This window comes from Glycine soja, chromosome 4, assembly GCF_004193775.1.
Source record: "Glycine soja cultivar W05 chromosome 4, ASM419377v2, whole genome shotgun sequence".
NCBI lineage: Eukaryota > Viridiplantae > Streptophyta > Magnoliopsida > Fabales > Fabaceae > Glycine > Glycine soja.
The window spans coordinates 29,290,206-29,297,896 of record NC_041005.1 but is presented as its reverse complement, the minus strand read 5'-3'; the positions used below and the strand labels follow the sequence as shown (position 1 = coordinate 29,297,896).

Below are 7,691 nucleotides of genomic sequence, written 5' to 3'. Positions count from 1 at the left end.
ACATATAATCATCAACAATCTGATCAATTATCTCAGCACGAAAAACAGAATGATCCTCAGATGGATGATTCATGGCATCAAGAATGTTAAAATGAACAACAATATCACCAAATTCCATGGACAATGTGCCAGCATAAACATTTATCTTGGTTCGGGGTGTTTTCATAAATGGCCTGCCTAAAATAATTGGAACTAAACCATGGGAAAATCCCTCTTCCATATTAAGAACATAAAAATCAACAGGAAAAATAAGTTCACCAACCCGAACCAGCACATCCTCTATGAAACCTGCGGGTTAAGAAACACTTCTATTTGCCAAATGAATCACCACATCTGTAGATTGCAAAGGTCCAAGAGATAAAGAATTGAAAATGGACAGAGGCATGACACTAACCGATGCTCCTAGATCTAGCATGGCATTCTCAAATTTATTGTTCCCAATAATGCAAGGTATATAGAACGTACCTGGGTCCTTACATTTCTCAGGAATGTGAGGAACAAATTTACCTATCAATGCTAACACGTTTCTGCCCATGCTAATCCTTTCATTGCACTTGAACTTCCTTTTGTGGGTGCACAACTCCTTTAGAAACTTGACATATCTTGGAATCTACTTGATGGCATCTAGCAGAGGTATGTTCACCTCTACTTTTCTGAAGGTCTCCAAGATCTCCTTTTCCGCTTCTTCCATCTTTTTGTTTGGAATTGCTCTAGGTGGGAATGGAAGAGCGATAGGAGGTTGCTATAAGTCAGAATTACTAGAAGAAGGTCCACCTACATGAAAATTTTTGTTAGGAAGCTTTCTCTTTTGTGCAACTATCTCATCCTCTTTTTCAGGTGTAGAATGAAGCTTGACAGGTTCAGGTGCAGGTGCTGCTACTGGTGGAGGCACTGGAATTTGGTTGCCAGACCTCAAGGTGATGGCACTCACATTTTTCAGATTCTGCATTGTTTGTGAAGGCAATTTGTCAGAATTTTGGGACTGAGCTTGGTTCAACTGAGGAGCCATATGCCCAATCTAATTAGTCAGACTCTGAATGGAGGCTCTTGTCTCTTACTGAAATTGCATATTCTGGATGGTCATTTGCCTCGCTAACTCTTCTAAGGAAGGTTGAGGAGGAGCCTCAGTTGCTTGTTGTCTTTGTTGTGACTACTGCTGCTATATTGGAGGAGGAACATATGGCTTGCTTGGACCAGTAGCATTCTGAAAAGGAGGGACAGGCTGTTGTTGTTGTGGAGGACTTGCCCATCTCAGATTTGGATGATTCCTCCAACATGGATTGTATCTATTGCTTGAAAGGTCATAATTATTCTCCTATTGTAGGTTTTGCTGCTGAGGAGGTCTATTATAAATGTTTGCAGCATAAGCTTCAAGTTGCTCATTGACTCCAGATTGCTGCAAAGAAGGACAGAGATCTGTATGGTGATCTGCAGAAGAACATAGACCACAGACTCTTACAACAGGTGTAGATTTCTGATTCATGGCAAGCTGAGTTACTAGGTTGACCAAGGCATCAAGTATTCCTTCAAGCTTTTTATTTTCAGTCGATGAAGATGAATTCGTGGCCACCTCATGGACTCCTCTAAGAACAATAGCATCATTTCTTACACTGAATTGTTGGGAGTTGGAAGCCATCTTCTCAATCAAATTCCTAGCCTCAACAGGGGTCATATCACCAAGAGCTCCACCACTGGCAGCATCAATCATACTCCTCTCCATGTTGCTAAGTCCCTCATAGAAATACTGAAGAAGGAGTTGCTTAGAAATCTGGTGGTGAGGACAGCTTGCACACAATTTCTTGAATCTTTCCCAGTACTCATACAAGCTTTCTCCACTAAGTTGCCTGATGCCTGAAATGTTTTTTCTGATGACAGTGGTCCTAGATGCAGGGAAGAATTTCTCCAAGAACACCCTCTTAAGGTCAGCCTAGTTGAAAATGGACCTGGGAGCATGGTAGAATAGCCAATCTTTTGCCACTCCCTCCAGAGAATAAGGAAAAGCCTTTAGAAAGATATGATCTTCTTGGACATCAGGGGGCTTCATGGTGGAACAAACAATATGGAACTCCTTAAGATGCTTATGAGGATCTTCACTTGCAAGACCATGAAACTTGGGCAACAAATGTATTAGTCCAGTCTTGAGAACATATGGAAAACCCTAATTAGGATATTGAATGCACAAGCTTTCATAAGTGAAATCAGGTGCATCCATCTCCCTAAGAGTCCTCTCACAAGGTGGAGGTTGACCCATGTTCTCAGTATGAAAATTAGTAGTGGTATGCTCAAAATCAAAATATTCAGAATCACCCTCAACAAAATGCTCAAAATGCACAGAATGACTAGGATGCACACTATGTGATGCAATCCTACCCCCCAAGGGTATTGGATAGAAGACTCCAAGAGGCTTGGGCTAGAGCTACTAAAGAAGGCCCTAGGGTTCTTATGAACCTTAGGGTAGATTTTTTAGCCCATGGATCAAGGTTGGATCCACTCTTCTTTGTAAATATTAGAATAGGTTTTTCCTTCTTTTGGGCCTTGTATTTTGGCCATTCTAGTAGTATAGGGTTTTAGCCTTGTATTTCAGGGCATTTTGAGTAGTCTTTGTAGTAGGGACTTTTTTTTGTATTTTCATGTATTTTGTCAAGGAGGTGAGCTTAGCTTTTAGATGGGTGTGTGTAGCTAAGCTCTAGCTTCTCAAGGAAGCTTCTCAAGGAGGTGAGCTTAGTTTTTAGATCGGTGTGTGTAGCTAAGCTCTATCTTCTCAAGGAAGTTTTCTCAAAGAAGCTTCTCAAGGAAGTTTTCTTAAGAAAGCTTCTCAAGGAAGCTACCTAGTCTATAAATAGAAGCATGTGTAACACTTGTTGTAACTTTGATGAATGAGAGTCTTGTGAGAGAAAACTCAAAGTTCAACTTCTCTCCCTTTTTCTTCCTTCAATTTCGTGCTCCCCCCTCTCTCTTTCTATCCCTCTTTATTTTCCTCCATTGCAGCATCCTCTCCAAGCTTCTTATCCAAGGCTCATCTTGGTGGTGAAGCTCCTTCTCCCATGGCTTATTCCTTAGTGGATGGCGCCTCCTCTCACCTCTTCTCCTTTGTCTTCCGCTGCATCTCCATGGTGGAAAATCACCATTAAAGGACCTCATTGAAGCTCAAAGATACAGCCTTAGTAGAAGCCCCACAAGCAAGCTTCCATCAAGTGGTAATCAGAGCACAAGAGCTTCAAGTAGGTGCTCCTTAAACCTCCATTAATTTTTTGTTTTACCTTCTCTTCCATTGTTGTTTCTTCATTTTTCTCCATGTATCTCCTCACATGTCTTATGCTAAATGTTGTTAACATGATTCTTTAGAGTTTCCACCGATTAGACTTGCTATAAAAGCTAGATTTGATTTTCTATGGTTCAAATTTCTTGTTCTTGCTCTTGAACCATGAATTGTGTTAAGTTTAGGTTCCTTTGAGTTTTGTCTTGTTATTTTTTGTGGCTGAAACCTAAACCATAAAATTATTACAAAAATATTAAAGTAGAAGAAAACCTCAAAAATCTAGAGTGACTTGTTCACCTATCGTAGTTTTGTCATAGAAGTCATGTCTAGTCATGAAACTTGTCACATAAGATTTCTTATGTTTTGCTGAATTTTATTTTCTTGTTTCTTTGTCTAACTCATTTTGTTCATGAGTGTATGAAATTCTTTTAGCCTATTATTGGATTTGAGTCAAATCTTTCATGTTAATTAGTCCTTAACATGTTCAAGCAAAATTCTTAGAGAGTCTTTGATTGTGAACCTTTTCTTGAACTTTTAGGTTTCCTTGTGATTGTGTCTATTGTGAATTTGAGTTTTGGTGATTGAATTGTTGGCTGAAATGTTGATCCTAAATGAATATTGAATGCACAAGCTTTCATAAGTGAAATCAGGTGCAGCCATCTCCCTAAGAGTCCTCTCACAAGGTGGAGGTTGAGCAATGTTCTCAGTATGAAAATTAGTAGTGGTATGCTCAACATCAAAATATTCAGAATCACCCTCAACAAAATGCTGAAAATGCACAGAATGACCAGGATGCACACTATGTGATGCAATCCTACCCCCCAAGGGTATTGGATAGAAGACTCCAAGAGGCTTGGGCTAGAGCTACTAAAGAAGGCCCTAGGGTTCTTATGAACCTTAGGGTAGATTTTTGAGCCCATGGATCAAGGTTGGATCCACTCTGTAAATATTAGAATAGGCTTTCCCTCCTTTTGGGCCTTCTATTTTGGCCATTCTAGTAGTATAGGGCTTTAGCCTTGTATTTCAGGGCATTTTGAGTAGTCTTTGTAGTAGGGACTTTTTTTGTATTTTCATGTATTTTGTCAAGGAGGTGAGCTTAGTTTTTAGATGGGTGTGTGTAGCTAAGCTCTAGCTTCTCAAGGAAGCATCTCAAGGAGGTGAGCTTAGTTTTTAGATCGGTGTGTGTAGCTAAGCTCTATCTTCTCAAGGAAGTTTTCTCAAAGAAGCTTCTCAATGAAGTTTTCTTAAGAAAGCTTCTCAAGGAAGCTACCTAGTCTATACATAGAAGCATGTGTAACACTTGTTGTAACTTTGATGAATGAGAGTCTTGTGAGACACAACTCAAAGTTCAACTTCTCTCCCTTTTTCTTCCTTCAATTTCGTGCTCCTCCCTCTCTCTTTCTCTCCCTCCTTTTTTTCCTCCATGGCAGCATCCTCTCCAAGCTTCTTATCCAAGGTTCATCTTGGTGGTGAAGCTCCTTCTCCCATGGCTTATTCCTTAGTGGATGGCGCCTCCTCTCACCTCTTCTCCTTTGTCTTCCGCTGCATCTCCATGGTGGAAAATCACCATTAAAGGACCTCATCGAAGCTCAAAGATCAAGCCTCCATAGAAGCCCCACAAGCAAGCTTCCATCAAGTGGTAATCAGAGCACAAGAGCTTCAAGTAGGTGCTCCTTAAACCTCCATTAATTTTTTGCTTTACCTTCTCTTCCATTGTTGTTTCTTCATTTTTCTCCATGTATCTCCTCACATGTCTTATGCTAAATGTTTTTAACATGATTCTTTAGAGTTTTCACCGATTAAACTTGCTATAAAAGCTAGATTTGATTTTCTATGGTTCAAATTTCTTGTTCTTGTTCTTGAATCGTGAATTGTGTTGAGTTTAGGTTCCTTTGAGTTTTGTCTTGTTATTTTTTGTGGCTGAATCCTAAACCATAGAATTCTTACAAAAATATTAAAGTAGAAGAAAACCTCAAAAATATAGTGACTTGTTCACCTATCGTAGTTTTGGCATAGAAGTCATGTCTAGTCATGAAACTTGTCACATAAGATTTCTTATGTTTTGCTGAATTTTATTTTCTTGTTTCTTTGTCTAACTCATTTGTTCATGAGTGTATGAAATTATTTTAGCCTATTATTTGATTTGTGTCAAATCTTTCATGTTAATTAGTCCTTAACATGTTCATGCAAAATTCTTAGAGAGTCTTTGATTGTGAACCTTTTCTTGAACTTTTTAGGTTTCCTTATGATTGTGTCTATTGTGAATTTGAGTTTTGGTGATTGAATTGCTGGCTGAAATGTTGATCCTAAGTGAATATTGAATGCAGAAGCTTTCATAAGTGAAATCAGGTGCAACCATCTCCCAAAGATTCCTCTCACGAGGTGGAGGTTGAGCCATGTTCTCAGTATGAAAATTAGTAGTGGAATGCTCAAAATCAGAATATTCAGAATCACCCTCAACAGAATGCTCAAAATGCTCAAAATGCACAGAATGACCTGGATGCACACTATGCCTAACTAATCTATGAAAGGTTCTATCTATTTTAGGATCAAAGGGTTGTAAATCCCCTGGATTTCCCCTAGTCTTGCACTATATGTAACAAATAATGTGTTTCTCAACAAGCACCTAACAAGGGGGTAAAACTACAGCTATACTCAATCAATATCAAAATGAGCTGAAATTTTGTGAGGAACACCCTAAAATCACGAAAAGATAGCACAAAAAAATTCAAACAAAAATTCAAAGTCTAACTATGAAAACTACCTAAGCAAAGTTTGGAAAAATAGGACAATTATACTTGAAAAATAAAAAAAAAACTTAGTAAACGGCTGATTTTTGGAGTTTGGAGACCTCAACCTGCTAAAGCAGGTTGTCATAGTATGGGAAATTTTTTTCTACCCCAAATGCATATACAATAGTAGTCATTCTGATACCCGAAGCAAAAGTTATGGCCGTTTTAAGTTTTGCTAAAAACAAGTTCCCAAAATTTTTGTCTCTCTCAAAGACTGCCACACGAAGTGCTCCTGGTATTTTTCACACAAAATATGGATCAAAAGAAGCTACCGCATAAAAAAATCATCCAAAAATAACAAATGTAACTATCAAAACAAAAATCGCTAATTAAATTGCAAAATCAATCGCTAATTCCAATCGTTAATCACTGTTCATCACTGTTCACAGCAAAACACAAAGCTGAAACAGTCGCTAAAAACAATCGCTAAACAAGGGATGCAACTGAAATGCAAAACAGAACGCTACACAAAATAAGATAACTAAACACTATTATGAATCTTTGGCCCACTAATCCCCGGCATCGGCGCCAAATTTGATTGAGGCCATACCCGAATCAAATAAACATTAAAAATGTAGTATCTAGGAAGTGATCCTAGGTCGTCTCCCAACGAGCAATGGTCAACCAAACATTCATAACAGATAGTAATAAAATAGTAACGAATTGGGGGGTTGTTTGTTTTTGTAATTTAAACAGCGAGCAAATTTTAATTAGAAAATAACAGAATTAAAACATGTTGTTTCCCCTTGATTCACAAGCAAGTCTCTTATCCTAGGATACGAAAATTTATCCTTTATCAGTTCAACCAATTAATCCAACCCTAAATTAAATTACTAAGCGAAATTTAACATAAGGCTGTCATTATGTGATTAAGCAACACCTACACAAATTAATCATGAACGAAACTAATCATTAAGCATGAACGTAAATTAAGCGCAGAGACAATTAATCAAGCACTAAGCATGCATGGATTGATAGCAACAAATACAGAGTAATTGGTGAAGAGGAAGAACTGATCAGAATTCAATAGTAATGATAAAACCTCAAAGAGAGTTGTGCTAGATTCTCAAGAGAAAACAGCGCTGGAGACTTAGCCTTCCATTAATCAGTTATAAATGAAATTGCAGATTGAAGCAGAAAACGAAATTGTAGCTTGAAGCAGAAAATGAATTTTTTTGCTACGTGAATAGTACGCATGAACAGTAAAAACTGGAATTGCAAAACCTAAAATTATTCTCCTCCCCCAAAATGAAAAACTCCTAAAACTAAAACCTTGGTGCTGTTATCTAGGTCCTCAGCCCCAAGCTTACAAATCTGTTTTAAGTCCAAGCCCATAAATAAAATAAAATCTCGACAAGATAAGATAAGATTTGATAAAATAAAATCTAGATAAGATAAGATAAGATTGGATGAGATAATATCTAGATGAGATGAAATCTGGATAAGATAAGATTTGATAAAATAAAATTGTCTGCTCTCTTCAAGTCCAAGCCCAATTGATTATAATTCTCCCGAAATTAAATTAAAAACACAAAATTAGTCCAATAGGCCCAAATGATAAAACTGCATAATTAATTTGACAATTAAGGCTAATCAGTAATTAAAATGGTGACAAAAAGGGTTAAGAAATAGGAGAAAAT

At 37.7% G+C, this 7,691-nt stretch overlaps 1 non-coding gene across 1 annotated transcript; it reads left to right on the top strand.

Moving 5' to 3' along the window:
• The first annotated feature begins 1,766 nt into the window (after positions 1-1,766).
• On the top strand, positions 1,767-1,873 carry LOC114410958. Its single transcript, XR_003666348.1, has one exon. It is a non-coding gene; the product is annotated as a small nucleolar RNA R71 (small nucleolar RNA).
• Positions 1,874-7,691: the final 5,818 nt, after the last annotated feature.